General features: G+C 34.5%; 7 non-coding genes across 7 annotated transcripts; all 7 read left to right on the forward strand.

The window, feature by feature from the left end:
* Nucleotides 1-1,458: 1,458 nt before the first annotated feature.
* Trnal-caa (transfer RNA leucine (anticodon CAA)) lies at nt 1,459-1,574 on the forward strand. Its single transcript has 2 exons — nt 1,459-1,496; nt 1,529-1,574. It is a non-coding gene; the product is annotated as a tRNA-Leu (tRNA).
* Nucleotides 1,575-3,618: 2,044 nt separating this feature from the next.
* Trnal-caa (transfer RNA leucine (anticodon CAA)) lies at nt 3,619-3,734 on the forward strand. Its single transcript has 2 exons — nt 3,619-3,656; nt 3,689-3,734. It is a non-coding gene; the product is annotated as a tRNA-Leu (tRNA).
* A 2,048-nt stretch (nt 3,735-5,782) lies between these two features.
* Nucleotides 5,783-5,898, forward strand: Trnal-caa (transfer RNA leucine (anticodon CAA)). Its single transcript has 2 exons — nt 5,783-5,820; nt 5,853-5,898. It is a non-coding gene; the product is annotated as a tRNA-Leu (tRNA).
* A 2,044-nt stretch (nt 5,899-7,942) lies between these two features.
* Trnal-caa (transfer RNA leucine (anticodon CAA)) lies at nt 7,943-8,058 on the forward strand. Its single transcript has 2 exons — nt 7,943-7,980; nt 8,013-8,058. It is a non-coding gene; the product is annotated as a tRNA-Leu (tRNA).
* Nucleotides 8,059-10,105: 2,047 nt separating this feature from the next.
* Trnal-caa (transfer RNA leucine (anticodon CAA)) lies at nt 10,106-10,221 on the forward strand. The gene is made up of 2 exons: nt 10,106-10,143; nt 10,176-10,221. It is a non-coding gene; the product is annotated as a tRNA-Leu (tRNA).
* A 2,044-nt stretch (nt 10,222-12,265) lies between these two features.
* Trnal-caa (transfer RNA leucine (anticodon CAA)) lies at nt 12,266-12,381 on the forward strand. Its single transcript has 2 exons — nt 12,266-12,303; nt 12,336-12,381. It is a non-coding gene; the product is annotated as a tRNA-Leu (tRNA).
* A 3,390-nt stretch (nt 12,382-15,771) lies between these two features.
* Trnal-caa (transfer RNA leucine (anticodon CAA)) lies at nt 15,772-15,888 on the forward strand. Its single transcript has 2 exons — nt 15,772-15,809; nt 15,843-15,888. It is a non-coding gene; the product is annotated as a tRNA-Leu (tRNA).
* Nucleotides 15,889-21,055: the final 5,167 nt, after the last annotated feature.

Here is a 21,055-nt window from a genome sequence, read left to right on the forward strand (position 1 = left end):
TATTTTTTTTAAACCGGAAGATGTTTTCTTAATTTTGAATGTTGTATAGGGGTACCTATTGGGAGGAGATAACGGGTTCATATTGTGCCACATATATAACGATGGTGATGTATAACGGCGTACATATAATACACGAATGACGATGACAATTTTGATGGGAAGACATTTATATCTGGCTGGGATGCTTCTTGGGGACTTCATATTATTAATACATACTGTATGATATGATGCAACAGTTCTAATACACATATAGAGAGGAGGAGGAGAGGAAGCACTTCCTTATGATGATGGTGGGGACCATTATTTTGGACGGGCTTGATGATAAAACACATTTACCTTTTCTGTTGTAAAGAATGACGATACGAGACAACACTTACGAAATATATTTCTTTATTCATCAACCGGCCGATCGGTTACATCAGGAATTCAAACTTGGATCTACATGGTCTAATCTTCTACCCTCTGCCTCTAAGGGGCTCCCACTAGAACTGACTCTCCCTCTCCTCAACTCTGTCTTTCAACTCTTGGCTGATCAACTGACCTCTAACTTTGAAACCTCAGATTCCTATATTGAGAACTGTTCTTTGTTTATGACGTCAGAAGTGTGTTTTTCAAACTTGACTAATCTTTACGTGGCTTTACATATGTTTGTCCAAACACACTTTTGGCAAACAAAAGAATCCTCAACTCTAATTCTAACCTATTTTTAAACAATATATTTTAACTCGCATTGTGCATTCATTTAACTGACATATTTAATATCTAGATTTCTAAAAAAAAATGGACAATCGACTCTTTTTTTATTTAACTATTTCTAATAGAATTAACAATGGATTTAATTTTTAACATTCCATTTTCCATTATCTTTAACACTTGCCTACAGGGTTCGATTCTAACCTTATCCTAATAGCTTAGAACTGCACGCCTGTGGAACTGTCTTCTGTTTTCCTGCTTTCCAGCTGACTACAATATGGTTGTCTTCAAGTTCAACGTAAACAAGTTCTTGATGAGCCGTTCCACTTACGTTAACAAATTTACCGAATTTCCATTACTAACAATTACTATGTTGTTCAATTGACTACTGTACACTCTTAACCTTTATCCTCGAGTGGTTTCTGGGCCTTGGGCGATGCTTATGTAAAAAAAAAATATCATTTTTACTTATCTAGTATGTCTTCTTACTTACATGATAAGGGGGCAGCCCTTTCATGTAACATGAAATTAGTGACCATGATGAAAAGATATGAACTTCACCAAACAATCCACACATTACGAACCGAACAATTTTTTTTTTTTTACCCTAAAGCAGCCCATGGCCTGTCTGTCAATGGGAGTGGGGGGAGTGTTGAGGATGGGGGCGGTAAAAAAAAAAACAGCAAAACAGTAAACTGTGAGTCATTGAAAACTGATATTACTTTTAATAATAAGTAAAAATAGGTCAGTATTTAGTGAATGTGTGTCAGGATGGCCGAGCGGTCTAAGGCGCCAGACTCAAGGAATGTAGATTCCTTAACCAGGATTATGAGTATTCTGGTCCACGAATGTGGGCGTGGGTTCGAATCCCACTTCTGACAACATTTTTTATTGTTTTTATAATTTACACATAATCGTCTATCAAAAGTAATTATGTTCATAAAAACAACACTCTTTCCTATTTTTTTGTTGTTGTTCATTTCAATATTTTAGTATGATCGTTTAAAATTTTTTAAATATTACAAGTGATAAATTTTTACTTTCTTTCTACCTTTAAATCATCTTTAAATGACGACCGTTACATATTTTTGGGTATACTAAAAACGAATATCACATATAAATTTTTGACAGAACAATAGTTTCTAGATATTAAGACAATTTTTTTTATCTAATGCACTACTTAATAAATGCCAGTGGCAATCGCCATTCTATACATGAGGAGGAGGGGGTGTTTTGTAACACGCATGCGTATTAGTACTCTTCAGTTGGAAAACAAAAGATGACTGCCAGTAAAAACACAGTGGATTACATTGGATAATAAATGTCTTAATATCCAGAAAACTGTGCCAAAATTTAAATGTGATATTCGTTTTTAGCATACCCCAAAACCATTAAAAGTCGTCAATTTAACGGTAAATGCTGATATGAAAAAAAAAAAAAAAAAAGAAGCAAATGACATACCTTATATATTTTTTTTAAACCGGAAGATGTTTTCTTAATTTTGAATGTTGTATAGGGGTACCTATTGGGAGGAGATAACGGGTTCATATTGTGCCACATATATAACGATGGTGATGTATAACGGCGTACATATAATACACGAATGACGATGACAATTTTGATGGGAAGACATTTATATCTGGCTGGGATGCTTCTTGGGGACTTCATATTATTAATACATACTGTATGATATGATGCAACAGTTCTAATACACATATAGAGAGGAGGAGGAGAGGAAGCACTTCCTTATGATGATGGTGGGGACCATTATTTTGGACGGGCTTGATGATAAAACACATTTACCTTTTCTGTTGTAAAGAATGACGATACGAGACAACACTTACGAAATATATTTCTTTATTCATCAACCGGCCGATCGGTTACATCAGGAATTCAAACTTGGATCTACATGGTCTAATCTTCTACCCTCTGCCTCTAAGGGGCTCCCACTAGAACTGACTCTCCCTCTCCTCAACTCTGTCTTTCAACTCTTGGCTGATCAACTGACCTCTAACTTTGAAACCTCAGATTCCTATATTGAGAACTGTTCTTTGTTTATGACGTCAGAAGTGTGTTTTTCAAACTTGACTAATCTTTACGTGGCTTTACATATGTTTGTCCAAACACACTTTTGGCAAACAAAAGAATCCTCAACTCTAATTCTAACCTATTTTTAAACAATATATTTTAACTCGCATTGTGCATTCATTTAACTGACATATTTAATATCTAGATTTCTAAAAAAAAATGGACAATCGACTCTTTTTTTATTTAACTATTTCTAATAGAATTAACAATGGATTTAATTTTTAACATTCCATTTTCCATTATCTTTAACACTTGCCTACAGGGTTCGATTCTAACCTTATCCTAATAGCTTAGAACTGCACGCCTGTGGAACTGTCTTCTGTTTTCCTGCTTTCCAGCTGACTACAATATGGTTGTCTTCAAGTTCAACGTAAACAAGTTCTTGATGAGCCGTTCCACTTACGTTAACAAATTTACCGAATTTCCATTACTAACAATTACTATGTTGTTCAATTGACTACTGTACACTCTTAACCTTTATCCTCGAGTGGTTTCTGGGCCTTGGGCGATGCTTATGTAAAAAAAAAATATCATTTTTACTTATCTAGTATGTCTTCTTACTTACATGATAAGGGGGCAGCCCTTTCATGTAACATGAAATTAGTGACCATGATGAAAAGATATGAACTTCACCAAACAATCCACACATTACGAACCGAACAATTTTTTTTTTTTTACCCTAAAGCAGCCCATGGCCTGTCTGTCAATGGGAGTGGGGGGAGTGTTGAGGATGGGGGCGGTAAAAAAAAAAACAGCAAAACAGTAAACTGTGAGTCATTGAAAACTGATATTACTTTTAATAATAAGTAAAAATAGGTCAGTATTTAGTGAATGTGTGTCAGGATGGCCGAGCGGTCTAAGGCGCCAGACTCAAGGAATGTAGATTCCTTAACCAGGATTATGAGTATTCTGGTCCACGAATGTGGGCGTGGGTTCGAATCCCACTTCTGACAACATTTTTTATTGTTTTTATAATTTACACATAATCGTCTATCAAAAGTAATTATGTTCATAAAAACAACACTCTTTCCTATTTTTTTGTTGTTGTTCATTTCAATATTTTAGTATGATCGTTTAAAATTTTTTAAATATTACAAGTGATAAATTTTTACTTTCTTTCTACCTTTAAATCATCTTTAAATGACGACCGTTACATATTTTTGGGTATACTAAAAACGAATATCACATATAAATTTTTGACAGAACAATAGTTTCTAGATATTAAGACAATTTTTTTTATCTAATGCACTACTTAATAAATGCCAGTGGCAATCGCCATTCTATACATGAGGAGGAGGGGGTGTTTTGTAACACGCATGCGTATTAGTACTCTTCAGTTGGAAAACAAAAGATGACTGCCAGTAAAAACACAGTGGATTACATTGGATAATAAATGTCTTAATATCCAGAAAACTGTGCCAAAATTTAAATGTGATATTCGTTTTTAGCATACCCCAAAACCATTAAAAGTCGTCAATTTAACGGTAAATGCTGATATGAAAAAAAAAAAAAAAAAAGAAGCAAATGACATACCTTATATATTTTTTTTAAACCGGAAGATGTTTTCTTAATTTTGAATGTTGTATAGAGGTACCTATTGGGAGGAGATAACGGGTTCATATTGTGCCACATATATAACGATGGTGATGTATAACGGCGTACATATAATACACGAATGACGATGACAATTTTGATGGGAAGACATTTATATCTGGCTGGGATGCTTCTTGGGGACTTCATATTATTAATACATACTGTATGATATGTGCAACAGTTCTAATACACATATAGAGAGGAGGAGGAGAGGAGGCACTTCCTTATGATGATGGTGGGGACCATCATTTTGGACGGGCTTGATGATAAAACACATTTACCTTTTCTGTTGTAAAGAATGACGATACGAGACAACACTTACAAAATATAGATGATTTCTTTATTCATCAACCGGCCGATCGGTTACATCAGGAATTCAAACTTGGATCTACATGGTCTAATCTTCTACCCTCTGCCTCTAAGGGGCTCCCACTAGAACTGACTCTCCCTCTCCTCAACTCTGTCTTTCAACTCTTGGCTGATCAACTGACCTCTAACTTTGAAACCTCAGATTCCTATATTGAGAACTGTTCTTTGTTTATGACGTCAGAAGTGTGTTTTTCAAACTTGACTAATCTTTACGTGGCTTTACATATGTTTGTCCAAACACACTTTTGGCAAACAAAAGAATCCTCAACTCTAATTCTAACCTATTTTTAAACAATATATTTTAACTCGCATTGTGCATTCATTTAACTGACATATTTAATATCTAGATTTCTAAAAAAAAATGGACAATCGACTCTTTTTTTATTTAACTATTTCTAATAGAATTAACAATGGATTTAATTTTTAACATTCCATTTTCCATTATCTTTAACACTTGCCTACAGGGTTCGATTCTAACCTTATCCTAATAGCTTAGAACTGCACGCCTGTGGAACTGTCTTCTGTTTTCCTGCTTTCCAGCTGACTACAATATGGTTGTCTTCAAGTTCAACGTAAACAAGTTCTTGATGAGCCGTTCCACTTACGTTAACAAATTTACCGAATTTCCATTACTAACAATTACTATGTTGTTCAATTGACTACTGTACACTCTTAACCTTTATCCTCGAGTGGTTTCTGGGCCTTGGGCGATGCTTATGTAAAAAAAAAATATCATTTTTACTTATCTAGTATGTCTTCTTACTTACATGATAAGGGGGCAGCCCTTTCATGTAACATGAAATTAGTGACCATGATGAAAAGATATGAACTTCACCAAACAATCCACACATTACGAACCGAACAATTTTTTTTTTTTTACCCTAAAGCAGCCCATGGCCTGTCTGTCAATGGGAGTGGGGGGAGTGTTGAGGATGGGGGCGGTAAAAAAAAAAACAGCAAAACAGTAAACTGTGAGTCATTGAAAACTGATATTACTTTTAATAATAAGTAAAAATAGGTCAGTATTTAGTGAATGTGTGTCAGGATGGCCGAGCGGTCTAAGGCGCCAGACTCAAGGAATGTAGATTCCTTAACCAGGATTATGAGTATTCTGGTCCACGAATGTGGGCGTGGGTTCGAATCCCACTTCTGACAACATTTTTTATTGTTTTTATAATTTACACATAATCGTCTATCAAAAGTAATTATGTTCATAAAAACAACACTCTTTCCTATTTTTTTGTTGTTGTTCATTTCAATATTTTAGTATGATCGTTTAAAATTTTTTAAATATTACAAGTGATAAATTTTTACTTTCTTTCTACCTTTAAATCATCTTTAAATGACGACCGTTACATATTTTTGGGTATACTAAAAACGAATATCACATATAAATTTTTGACAGAACAATAGTTTCTAGATATTAAGACAATTTTTTTTATCTAATGCACTACTTAATAAATGCCAGTGGCAATCGCCATTCTATACATGAGGAGGAGGGGGTGTTTTGTAACACGCATGCGTATTAGTACTCTTCAGTTGGAAAACAAAAGATGACTGCCAGTAAAAACACAGTGGATTACATTGGATAATAAATGTCTTAATATCCAGAAAACTGTGCCAAAATTTAAATGTGATATTCGTTTTTAGCATACCCCAAAACCATTAAAAGTCGTCAATTTAACGGTAAATGCTGATATGAAAAAAAAAAAAAAAAAAGAAGCAAATGACATACCTTATATATTTTTTTTAAACCGGAAGATGTTTTCTTAATTTTGAATGTTGTATAGGGGTACCTATTGGGAGGAGATAACGGGTTCATATTGTGCCACATATATAACGATGGTGATGTATAACGGCGTACATATAATACACGAATGACGATGACAATTTTGATGGGAAGACATTTATATCTGGCTGGGATGCTTCTTGGGGACTTCATATTATTAATACATACTGTATGATATGATGCAACAGTTCTAATACACATATAGAGAGGAGGAGGAGAGGAAGCACTTCCTTATGATGATGGTGGGGACCATTATTTTGGACGGGCTTGATGATAAAACACATTTACCTTTTCTGTTGTAAAGAATGACGATACGAGACAACACTTACGAAATATATTTCTTTATTCATCAACCGGCCGATCGGTTACATCAGGAATTCAAACTTGGATCTACATGGTCTAATCTTCTACCCTCTGCCTCTAAGGGGCTCCCACTAGAACTGACTCTCCCTCTCCTCAACTCTGTCTTTCAACTCTTGGCTGATCAACTGACCTCTAACTTTGAAACCTCAGATTCCTATATTGAGAACTGTTCTTTGTTTATGACGTCAGAAGTGTGTTTTTCAAACTTGACTAATCTTTACGTGGCTTTACATATGTTTGTCCAAACACACTTTTGGCAAACAAAAGAATCCTCAACTCTAATTCTAACCTATTTTTAAACAATATATTTTAACTCGCATTGTGCATTCATTTAACTGACATATTTAATATCTAGATTTCTAAAAAAAAATGGACAATCGACTCTTTTTTTATTTAACTATTTCTAATAGAATTAACAATGGATTTAATTTTTAACATTCCATTTTCCATTATCTTTAACACTTGCCTACAGGGTTCGATTCTAACCTTATCCTAATAGCTTAGAACTGCACGCCTGTGGAACTGTCTTCTGTTTTCCTGCTTTCCAGCTGACTACAATATGGTTGTCTTCAAGTTCAACGTAAACAAGTTCTTGATGAGCCGTTCCACTTACGTTAACAAATTTACCGAATTTCCATTACTAACAATTACTATGTTGTTCAATTGACTACTGTACACTCTTAACCTTTATCCTCGAGTGGTTTCTGGGCCTTGGGCGATGCTTATGTAAAAAAAAAATATCATTTTTACTTATCTAGTATGTCTTCTTACTTACATGATAAGGGGGCAGCCCTTTCATGTAACATGAAATTAGTGACCATGATGAAAAGATATGAACTTCACCAAACAATCCACACATTACGAACCGAACAATTTTTTTTTTTTTACCCTAAAGCAGCCCATGGCCTGTCTGTCAATGGGAGTGGGGGGAGTGTTGAGGATGGGGGCGGTAAAAAAAAAAACAGCAAAACAGTAAACTGTGAGTCATTGAAAACTGATATTACTTTTAATAATAAGTAAAAATAGGTCAGCGTTTAGTGAATGTGTGTCAGGATGGCCGAGCGGTCTAAGGCGCCAGACTCAAGGAATGTAGATTCCTTAACCAGGATTATGAGTATTCTGGTCCACGAATGTGGGCGTGGGTTCGAATCCCACTTCTGACAACGTTTTTTTTTTTTTTATAATTTACACATAATCGTCTATCAAAAGTAATTATGTTCATAAAAACAACACTCTTTCCTATTTTGTTGTTGTTGTTCATTTCAATATTTTAGTATGATCGTTTAAAATTTTTTAAATATTACAAGTGATAAATTTTTACTTTCTTTCTACCTTTAAATCATCTTTAAATGACGACCGTTACATATTTTCGGGTATACTAAAAACGAATATCACATATAGATTTTTGACAGAACAATAGTTTCTGGATATTAAGACAATTTTTTTTATCTAATGCACTACTTAATAAATGCCAGTGGCAATCGCCATTCTATACATGAGGAGGAGGGGGTGTTTTGTAACACGCATGCGTATTAGTACTCTTCAGTTGGAAAAAAAAAAATGACCGCCAGTAAAAACACAGTGGATTACATTGGATAATAAATGTCTTAATATCCAGAAAACTGTGCCAAAATTTAAATGTGATATTCGTTTTTAGCATACCCCAAAACCATTAAAAGTCGTCAATTTAACGGTAAATGCTGATATGAAAAAAAAAAAAAAAAAAGAAGCAAATGACATACCTTATATATTTTTTTTAAACCGGAAGATGTTTTCTTAATTTTGAATGTTGTATAGAGGTACCTATTGGGAGGAGATAACGGGTTCATATTGTGCCACATATATAACGATGGTGATGTATAACGGCGTACATATAATACACGAATGACGATGACAATTTTGATGGGAAGACATTTATATCTGGCTGGGATGCTTCTTGGGGACTTCATATTATTAATACATACTGTATGATATGTGCAACAGTTCTAATACACATATAGAGAGGAGGAGGAGAGGAGGCACTTCCTTATGATGATGGTGGGGACCATCATTTTGGACGGGCTTGATGATAAAACACATTTACCTTTTCTGTTGTAAAGAATGACGATACGAGACAACACTTACAAAATATAGATGATTTCTTTATTCATCAACCGGCCGATCGGTTACATCAGGAATTCAAACTTGGATCTACATGGTCTAATCTTCTACCCTCTGCCTCTAAGGGGCTCCCACTAGAACTGACTCTCCCTCTCCTCAACTCTGTCTTTCAACTCTTGGCTGATCAACTGACCTCTAACTTTGAAACCTCAGATTCCTATATTGAGAACTGTTCTTTGTTTATGACGTCAGAAGTGTGTTTTTCAAACTTGACTAATCTTTACGTGGCTTTACATATGTTTGTCCAAACACACTTTTGGCAAACAAAAGAATCCTCAACTCTAATTCTAACCTATTTTTAAACAATATATTTTAACTCGCATTGTGCATTCATTTAACTGACATATTTAATATCTAGATTTCTAAAAAAAAATGGACAATCGACTCTTTTTTTATTTAACTATTTCTAATAGAATTAACAATGGATTTAATTTTTAACATTCCATTTTCCATTATCTTTAACACTTGCCTACAGGGTTCGATTCTAACCTTATCCTAATAGCTTAGAACTGCACGCCTGTGGAACTGTCTTCTGTTTTCCTGCTTTCCAGCTGACTACAATATGGTTGTCTTCAAGTTCAACGTAAACAAGTTCTTGATGAGCCGTTCCACTTACGTTAACAAATTTACCGAATTTCCATTACTAACAATTACTATGTTGTTCAATTGACTACTGTACACTCTTAACCTTTATCCTCGAGTGGTTTCTGGGCCTTGGGCGATGCTTATGTAAAAAAAAAATATCATTTTTACTTATCTAGTATGTCTTCTTACTTACATGATAAGGGGGCAGCCCTTTCATGTAACATGAAATTAGTGACCATGATGAAAAGATATGAACTTCACCAAACAATCCACACATTACGAACCGAACAATTTTTTTTTTTTTACCCTAAAGCAGCCCATGGCCTGTCTGTCAATGGGAGTGGGGGGAGTGTTGAGGATGGGGGCGGTAAAAAAAAAAACAGCAAAACAGTAAACTGTGAGTCATTGAAAACTGATATTACTTTTAATAATAAGTAAAAATAGGTCAGTATTTAGTGAATGTGTGTCAGGATGGCCGAGCGGTCTAAGGCGCCAGACTCAAGGAATGTAGATTCCTTAACCAGGATTATGAGTATTCTGGTCCACGAATGTGGGCGTGGGTTCGAATCCCACTTCTGACAACATTTTTTATTGTTTTTATAATTTACACATAATCGTCTATCAAAAGTAATTATGTTCATAAAAACAACACTCTTTCCTATTTTTTTGTTGTTGTTCATTTCAATATTTTAGTATGATCGTTTAAAATTTTTTAAATATTACAAGTGATAAATTTTTACTTTCTTTCTACCTTTAAATCATCTTTAAATGACGACCGTTACATATTTTTGGGTATACTAAAAACGAATATCACATATAAATTTTTGACAGAACAATAGTTTCTAGATATTAAGACAATTTTTTTTATCTAATGCACTACTTAATAAATGCCAGTGGCAATCGCCATTCTATACATGAGGAGGAGGGGGTGTTTTGTAACACGCATGCGTATTAGTACTCTTCAGTTGGAAAACAAAAGATGACTGCCAGTAAAAACACAGTGGATTACATTGGATAATAAATGTCTTAATATCCAGAAAACTGTGCCAAAATTTAAATGTGATATTCGTTTTTAGCATACCCCAAAACCATTAAAAGTCGTCAATTTAACGGTAAATGCTGATATGAAAAAAAAAAAAAAAAAAGAAGCAAATGACATACCTTATATATTTTTTTTAAACCGGAAGATGTTTTCTTAATTTTGAATGTTGTATAGGGGTACCTATTGGGAGGAGATAACGGGTTCATATTGTGCCACATATATAACGATGGTGATGTATAACGGCGTACATATAATACACGAATGACGATGACAATTTTGATGGGAAGACATTTATATCTGGCTGGGATGCTTCTTGGGGACTTCATATTATTAATACATACTGTATGATATGATGCAACAGTTCTAATACACATATAGAGAGGAGGAGGAGAGGAAGCACTTCCTTATGATGATGGTGGGGACCATTATTTTGGACGGGCTTGATGATAAAACACATTTACCTTTTCTGTTGTAAAGAATGACGATACGAGACAACACTTACGAAATATATTTCTTTATTCATCAACCGGCCGATCGGTTACATCAGGAATTCAAACTTGGATCTACATGGTCTAATCTTCTACCCTCTGCCTCTAAGGGGCTCCCACTAGAACTGACTCTCCCTCTCCTCAACTCTGTCTTTCAACTCTTGGCTGATCAACTGACCTCTAACTTTGAAACCTCAGATTCCTATATTGAGAACTGTTCTTTGTTTATGACGTCAGAAGTGTGTTTTTCAAACTTGACTAATCTTTACGTGGCTTTACATATGTTTGTCCAAACACACTTTTGGCAAACAAAAGAATCCTCAACTCTAATTCTAACCTATTTTTAAACAATATATTTTAACTCGCATTGTGCATTCATTTAACTGACATATTTAATATCTAGATTTCTAAAAAAAAATGGACAATCGACTCTTTTTTTATTTAACTATTTCTAATAGAATTAACAATGGATTTAATTTTTAACATTCCATTTTCCATTATCTTTAACACTTGCCTACAGGGTTCGATTCTAACCTTATCCTAATAGCTTAGAACTGCACGCCTGTGGAACTGTCTTCTGTTTTCCTGCTTTCCAGCTGACTACAATATGGTTGTCTTCAAGTTCAACGTAAACAAGTTCTTGATGAGCCGTTCCACTTACGTTAACAAATTTACCGAATTTCCATTACTAACAATTACTATGTTGTTCAATTGACTACTGTACACTCTTAACCTTTATCCTCGAGTGGTTTCTGGGCCTTGGGCGATGCTTATGTAAAAAAAAAATATCATTTTTACTTATCTAGTATGTCTTCTTACTTACATGATAAGGGGGCAGCCCTTTCATGTAACATGAAATTAGTGACCATGATGAAAAGATATGAACTTCACCAAACAATCCACACATTACGAACCGAACAATTTTTTTTTTTTTACCCTAAAGCAGCCCATGGCCTGTCTGTCAATGGGAGTGGGGGGAGTGTTGAGGATGGGGGCGGTAAAAAAAAAAACAGCAAAACAGTAAACTGTGAGTCATTGAAAACTGATATTACTTTTAATAATAAGTAAAAATAGGTCAGCGTTTAGTGAATGTGTGTCAGGATGGCCGAGCGGTCTAAGGCGCCAGACTCAAGGAATGTAGATTCCTTAACCAGGATTATGAGTATTCTGGTCCACGAATGTGGGCGTGGGTTCGAATCCCACTTCTGACAACGTTTTTTTTTTTTTTATAATTTACACATAATCGTCTATCAAAAGTAATTATGTTCATAAAAACAACACTCTTTCCTATTTTGTTGTTGTTGTTCATTTCAATATTTTAGTATGATCGTTTAAAATTTTTTAAATATTACAAGTGATAAATTTTTACTTTCTTTCTACCTTTAAATCATCTTTAAATGACGACCGTTACATATTTTCGGGTATACTAAAAACGAATATCACATATAGATTTTTGACAGAACAATAGTTTCTGGATATTAAGACAATTTTTTTTATCTAATGCACTACTTAATAAATGCCAGTGGCAATCGCCATTCTATACATGAGGAGGAGGGGGTGTTTTGTAACACGCATGCGTATTAGTACTCTTCAGTTGGAAAAAAAAAGATGACCGCCAGTAAAAACACAGTGGATTACATTGGATAATAAATGTCTTAATATCCAGAAAACTGTGCCAAAATTTAAATGTGATATTCGTTTTTAGCATACCCCAAAACCATTAAAAGTCGTCAATTTAACGGTAAATGCTGATATGAAAAAAAAAAAAAAAAAAAGAAGCAAATGACATACCTTATATATTTTTTTTAAACCGGAAGATGTTTTCTTAATTTTGAATGTTGTATAGAGGTACCTATTGGGAGGAGATAACGGGTTCATATTGTGCCACATATATAACGATGGTGATGTATAACGGCGTACATATAATACACGAATGACGATGACAATTTTGATGGGAAGACATTTATATCTGGCTGGGATGCTTCTTGGGGACTTCATATTATTAATACATACTGTATGATATGTGCAACAGTTCTAATACACATATAGAGAGGAGGAGGAGAGGAGGCACTTCCTTATGATGATGGTGGGGACCATCATTTTGGACGGGCTTGATGATAAAACACATTTACCTTTTCTGTTGTAAAGAATGACGATACGAGACAACACTTACAAAATATAGATGATTTCTTTATTCATCAACCGGCCGATCGGTTACATCAGGAATTCAAACTTGGATCTACATGGTCTAATCTTCTACCCTCTGCCTCTAAGGGGCTCCCACTAGAACTGACTCTCCCTCTCCTCAACTCTGTCTTTCAACGCTTGACTCTCAACTCTTGGCTGATCAACTGACCTCTAACTTTGAAACCTCAGATTCCTATATTGAGAACTGTTCTTTGTTTATGACGTCAGAAGTGTGTTTTTCAAACTTGACTAATCTTTACGTGGCTTTACATATGTTTGTCCAAACACACTTTTGGCAAACAAAAGAATCCTCAACTCTAATTCTAACCTATTTTTAAACAATATATTTTAACTCGCATTGTGCATTCATTTAACTGACATATTTAATATCTAGATTTCTAAAAAAAAATGGACAATCGACTCTTTTTTTATTTAACTATTTCTAATAGAATTAACAATGGATTTAATTTTTAACATTCCATTTTCCATTATCTTTAACACTTGCCTACAGGGTTCGATTCTAACCTTATCCTAATAGCTTAGAACTGCACGCCTGTGGAATTGTCTTCTGTTTTCCTGCTTTCCAGCTGACTACAATATGGTTGTCTTCAAGTTCAACGTAAACAAGTTCTTGATGAGCCGTTCCACTTACGTTAACAAATTTACCGAATTTCCATTACTAACAATTACTATGTTGTTCAATTGACTACTGTACACTCTTAACCTTTATCCTCGAGTGGTTTCTGGGCCTTGGGCGATGCTTATGTAAAAAAAAATATCATTTTTACTTATCTGTAGGCAGCGCCAAAAATGGCCGCAAAATCAAGTTGTTGTTTTTTAAAACGAAATTACATTTATTAAAATCCATTATTTCTGAGTAACTTCTTTTTTTTCCAGAAAGATAAAACCCTGGATTTTATCATATAGAAAACAGAATAATGTAAAACTTTTTCTACTATTTTTAATTAAATTTTTAATTTTAAATGTTCCCCAAAAGTTAACAATTGACATTTTTTGTCTTGCACAAAAAACGTACATAAGTATTTAAAAAAAAAAGGTTTTTGAAATAATTAATTTATTTATTTATTGTCTAACTAAGATTTAGGATTATTTTCTAAGAGAATATGCAAAAATATTATAATATAAGTACCTGGATTTCAAATAATTCCACTTATTCATATATGTAACCAGTTATTTCGCGTCGATCTAGAGCCTAGATCGACACTGTTTACGTTCGCATTTGATAAGAAGCAAACTATGGAAGACCAAACAGGCCAAAAAAACTTATTTTTCAGTGACGAAAATTTCAATGTATTATTAAGCTGAGGCTGGCCAGTACCAGATGGGTGACCATTTGTATGAGTTTGGTTTTTAATGTGCATGTGTGTGGGGGCCATGCTCCCCAAAATGGGGGGGGGGCAATTTAAAGCAGAATAAAAAAATTATTTCAGCGCGTTTGGTCCACCGTAGTCGAAAGGCGGCAAACGTTTTCAAACGGGATCGAAAAAAATTATGCTATTTTTAACACAAAGGGCACAATATTTATCGAATTTTTTTTTTTTTTGGTATCGATTCTTCAAAGCATGCCCTGTTTAATAATGGTCATGCATTATTCGGCTCGCTAAAAAAAAAATTGTTAATTTATTTATCAAAGATTTTAAAATGGCTTTTTTCGTATAAATATTAAAAAAAAAATTTTTTGTTTTGCTTAACTTAAATTAATTATTTTACTTAACATATTCACTGAATTTCACACTTCAAAACTCAAAAGCGGGATAATTAAACACAATCGAAGTTCTGATATTCAGACGTCTAAATAAGGTATGCAAACAATTTTTTTTTTTTTTAATCTATAATTTTGTCCCTTACAACAACACAATATGTTGTGTTCAGTTTCAGATGATTATTTTAAGCATATTTGTTCCCACTTCAAAACAAGGGGGGGGGTTGTAAGCAAAAAAAATATATATATAAATATCGTTTATGAAAAATAAGTACACCGTTATAAAGTTCATTCTTCTCTTAATAATCGCTGCAAATTTCGTATTGATCGGATAATTACCTGATTTTTGGTAGATTTTTAAAAAGACGGTCCGTAAAAAAGTACTGACCTGCCCCCCCAGTTTTGGCGGTGCCTACATATCTAGTATGTCTTCTTACTTACATGATAAGGAGGCAGCCCTTTCATGTAACATGAAATTAGTGACCATGATGAAAAGAAATGAACTTCACCGAACAATTTTTTTTTTTACCCTAAAGCAGCGCATGGCCTGTCTGTCAATGGGAGTGGGGGGAGTGTTGAGGATGGGGGCGGTAAAAAAAAAAAAAACAGCAAAACACTAAACTGTGAGTCATTGAAAACTGATATTACTTTTAATAATAAGTAAAAATAGGTCAGCGTTTAGTGAATGTGTGTCAGGATGACCGAGCGGTCTAAGGCGCCAGACTCAAGGAATGTAGTATTCCTTAACCAGGATTATGAGTATTCTGGTCCACGAATGTGGGCGTGGGTTCGAATCCCACTTCTGACAACATTTTTTATTTTTTTTATAATTTACACATAATCGTCTATCAAAAGTAATTATGTTCATAAAAACAACACTCTTTCCTATTTTTTTGTTGTTGTTCATTTCAATATTTTAGTATGATCGTTTAAAATTTTTTAAATATTACAAGTGATAAATTTTTACTTTCTTTCTACCTTTAAATCATCTTTAAATGACGACCGTTACATATTTTCGGGTATACTAAAAACGAATATCACATATAAATTTTTGACAGAACAATAGTTTCTGGATATTAAGACAATTTTTTTTATCTAATGTACTACTTAATAAATGCCAGTGGCAATCGCCATTCTATACATGAGGAGGAGGGGGTGTTTTGTAACACGCATGCGTATTAGTACTCTTCAGTTGGAAAAAAAAAGATGACCGCCAGTAAAAACACAGTGGATTACATTGGATAATAAATGTCTTAATATCCAGAAAACTGTGCCAAAATTTAAATGTGATATTCGTTTTTAGCATATCCCAAAACCATTAAAAGTCGTCAATTTAACGGTAAATCCCACTTCTCACAACTTTTTTTTCAATTTTTTTTTTTTTGTAATTTACACATAATCGTTTAGCAAAAGTCTTTCCTATTTTGTTTTGTGCATTTGTAATTGATTAAAACACACACACACACACACACACATACACACACACACACACATATATATATATATATATATATATATATATATATATATATATATATATATATATATATATATACACATATGTTTAAAAAGGAAGTGTCCTCTATAGTATCAGATCTGACCGAATGGATAATTTTAGGCATAGACCAATTCATACCATCTAAAAAATTCCAACAAAAACCTAACAACCAGCCATGGGTCTCCCCAGAATGTGCTGCTGCTATCGTGCACAGAAATCACTTTTTCCATAGCTACTAACGTAATAGATGCACTGAGACTAAAGCTGCTTTCAGGACTGCCAGCAACCACTGTAAAAGAGTAATAAAAAATGCAAGAGAGGTATATGCTCAGTCTGTTAAATCCAAGGTAGCTGATCAGCGGCTTGGTTCCCACCAGTTTTTGCAAATAACAAATAGGATCCTGAACAGAAGTGTGCGTTCTATCCTAACCATTATGAATGGGCCAAAGGTCATCTCGTCAGCGTCAGACAAGGCCAAACTATTTGCAAAGAACTTTGCAGCTAATTCTACCCTATGCGACAAAGGCCATCAACTCCCCATATTTCCTCCTATAACACAGAACAAGCTAGGTAACATACAAATATCCGTGCATGAGGTCGCCAAGCAAATCAAGAACCTAGATTCTCGTAAAGCAACTGGCCCTGATGGCATCCCAATTATAGTGTTAAAAAAGCTTCAACTAGAACTTGCTCCCATACTTACAAAACTATTTAAGCGCTGCCTTAAGGAGAAGTGCTTTCCGACTCCCTGGAAGACCTCATCAGTTTGCCCTGTATTTAAGAATTCAGGTGATAAGTCATCTCCCTCTCAGTACAGACCAATAAGTCTCCTGTGTGTTATGAGTAAGTTGCTGGAATCCATATTAAATAGAGAAATAGTCAACCACCTCAGCAGGAATAACCTTCTTAGTGACACACAATATGGTTTCCACTCTGCAAGATCTACAGCAGATGTGCTTACGGTTATATCCCACAGGATTAGTGAATCTCTTGACAAAGGCTTCCTTTCTAGGGCAATTGCTCTTGACATATCAAAGGCCTTCGACAAGGTATGGCATAAGGGTCTACTTCACAAGATTTCCAGCTACGGTATAACTGGAAATGTTTTCTCAATCATTAAATCATTTCTCTCCGCTAGGCTCATAAGAGTAGTGGTAGATGGACAAAAATCGGAGGCCTGCAATATAAATGCTGGAGTCCCTCAGGGGTCCATCCTAGGCCCAACTCTCTTCCTGATCTACATCAATGACCTCCCTAAACACATACTTAAATCATTCATTGACATCTATGCTGATGACACGACCATCTACGGCAACACATCAAAGGCTGTAAATGACAAAGTTCTCTCTGATTCTGTCTCCTCTGATCTCGAGCGCGTGGTTCAGTGGGGGAAGATGTGGCTGGTTACCTTTAATGCATCCAAAACCAAACTCCTATCCTTACATCATCAACACTCTGATCCCCAGCTGGCATCAATTGTGATGGATGGCTCTCGTCTGGGTGAGGCCCCGTGTTTTGACAAGCTTCTGGGGTTGACCTTACTCCTCATCTGAAATGGAACACGTACATCAAGTCTTTTGCCAAGGTCGCTGGAAAGATGGTGGGATCCTTCTACCACTCCAGAAGATATCTCACTACTGATGCAATTCTCTATCTATATAAAAGCCAAGTAAAGTACGTCCAAGGATGGAATACTGTTCCCATATCTGGGCAGGAGCTGCTAAAAACAGCCTATCCTGCCTTGACAGAGTACAAAATAGACTTCGTGGTTTAGTGGGGGATGCCCTTTTCTCTACCCTGCAACCTCTCTCCCACAGAAGAGACGTTGCGAGCCTATCCTTGTTTTATCGTTATTTCCATGGCAGTTGCTCGTCTGAACTCCAATCTCTGGTCCCCCCTCGCCAATCTTTCACGAAAAACACCCGTCTAGCTGAATCCACTGTGAAAAATTTCCCCCACTCTATAGAGTGGGGGAAATTCTGTGCCTAAATCAAAACGCGGATTCCATGAACAAAGCTTCTTTCTTAGAACTGCATGCCTGTGGAACTCTGTTCCGTCTGCCTGCTTCCCACTGGACTACAACTTGGATGTCTTCAAGTCCAACATTAACAAATTCCTAATGAACCGCCCCCTTAAGTAAACACTTCATCAAATCTCCACACTAACGTAATGTACTTTCAATAACCCTTATCCCTGAGTGGCTTCCGGGCCTTGATAAGTGGTGATGACTGTGGAAAAAAAAAAATATATATATATATATATATATAATATAAAGCTGAATGCGCGTGTGTGTGTGTGTGTGTGTGTGTGTGTGTGTGGTCACGAATGGGCTCCTATATGGTTGACTATTTTAAAAAACTGATTACATATAATGATAGATGTATCGAGGATCAGGAATGGGTATGTTTGATCTATCAGAACGGTGGTTCATAAAAATTGTGGGGTCTGTGTTCGTGCCTGGCCCACAAAGTATGAAAATAAGAAATGAAAAGAAAAACGTTTACAAGGGTTTTTGATATAGATGTACATAATAATACTTTGATAAGTATGTTTCAACTTATAGGGATGGTATAATAAAATTGTGGGGTCTGTGTTCGTGCCTGGCTTCCATAGAATGGAAATAGGCACAAACTTTAATAAAGACTTTTCATATCTAACTGCATAAGTATACTTTGATAATTATGTTTCAGTTTGAAGAAATATGGTATAATAAAATGATGTGGTGTTCGTTCGCACCTGACCTCCATAGAATGGAAATATGTCACAAAGGTTAACAAGGTTTTTAATATAGATCCACAGAATATTGTGATAAGTAATAACTAATTATACTAATTCGTAATCATACCAATTCCTGTGTCTCGATACATCTTCTATCATTATATGTGATCAGTTTTCTATAAAAGTCAACCATATAGGAGTTTATTCATGATCAGACACACGCACAGACGTTCAGCTTTATATATATATATATATATATATATATATATATATATATATATATATATATATATATATATATATATATATACTTGTACTTTTTTGTAGTGCTCTATTATTAGAGAAAAAACCTTTCTCGAAATAAGAGCAATATATTTTTTTGTATAATATATACAGGAATTTACATTTATATCGGTAGTCGGTACCGACGGTTTCAAGCCCGGTAGTTGAGGACTGCTCTTAATGTCCGCCTCGGGCTCTTTTCAGCCGACTCTCATCTGTCTTTAACCGGAACCGGAACTCTATATATGCACACCATAATTTTTATTTATTTATTTTATCCTTTATTTTTTTTTTTTAATTTATTTATTTTTTTTTTGTATGCTATTTTAATAAGGTAATACATTTGAAGCAATAAATTAAAAAGTATGGGATGATGCCTTCTATATTATTATTTTTCTTTAAGCATCCCCCCCCCCCTGTCATTCAGTTTAAGTCTCGTTTAAAGGCGTTTTAAAAGTTCATTTTGAAGTTATGTCTAATCTCGTTTAAAAATAGAGTAATAAAATTTAGACTGAAATAGACCTAGGAAGTGCCCAGGGGATGGTATATACTAATATTTAAGTATCGCTTTGCGTTTAAAAACGTTTAAGATTTATTTTAAATTAACCTCTAGTTTCGTTTTAATTACGGTAATAATATTTAGTTAAAATAGACTTAAATTGTGTAAAAAATATGGCATATGTTTATATTTAAGTCTCGTTTCACGTTTAAAATTATTTAAACCGTTATTTTAAAATTATATGTAATTTCGTTTTAAAAAACGGTAATAAATCTTAGATTGAAATAGGTCTAAACGGTGTCAAAAATTGGCGTTTTTATATTTAAGTATATTAAGTATAACATGATCTCGTTTTATATAAAAACACGTTTTAAAACATTTAAAATTTTAAACTTAAAAATTCTCTCTAGATCTCGTTTAAAATGGGTGATAAGATCTACAATAATATAAAATAAAATAAAATATTTTGACATGTGTCTATAACTAATCTTTTTTTTTTATCTTCACGTTTTATCTTTTTTTCTATCCCAATTTATAAGAAGCGATCCTCTTCTATGTATACATTCCTTCAAGCATTCATTTCTTACATTTAAGCATCCATCTTCTTGGATTGCTTTTAAAATATAATATTTTTCGGCATTGCAGAGCGAGCATTGTTTTAGCTCTGGGGAGTATGAAGGTTTTTGCTCGATTTTTTTCCGTTTCACCGTAAAAGACGCACCTTCTTCTTTTCACTGCCAGATCTTGTTTGCTAAAGCCGTATTACTTCTCTCTTTTGCTCTAAAAGAGCTCATGTGCATATAATATCTTTGTTTAAACGGCCCCTTCGTCATTCCAATGTATTTATTAGTTACGTTTGTGGATGTATTCGTTATAGTTGCTTCATATACAAGTGACTCTGTCTTTCCTTCTTCCTTGACTCTACTTAGCTATTCGGTCTCACTCTTTTTTTTGGGGGGGGGGTAGTGATGTGGTAAT

The sequence above is a fragment of the Euprymna scolopes genome, chromosome 40 (assembly GCF_053919585.1).
Source record: "Euprymna scolopes isolate OS-2025 chromosome 40, ASM5391958v1, whole genome shotgun sequence".
Classification (NCBI taxonomy): domain Eukaryota; kingdom Metazoa; phylum Mollusca; class Cephalopoda; order Sepiida; family Sepiolidae; genus Euprymna; species Euprymna scolopes.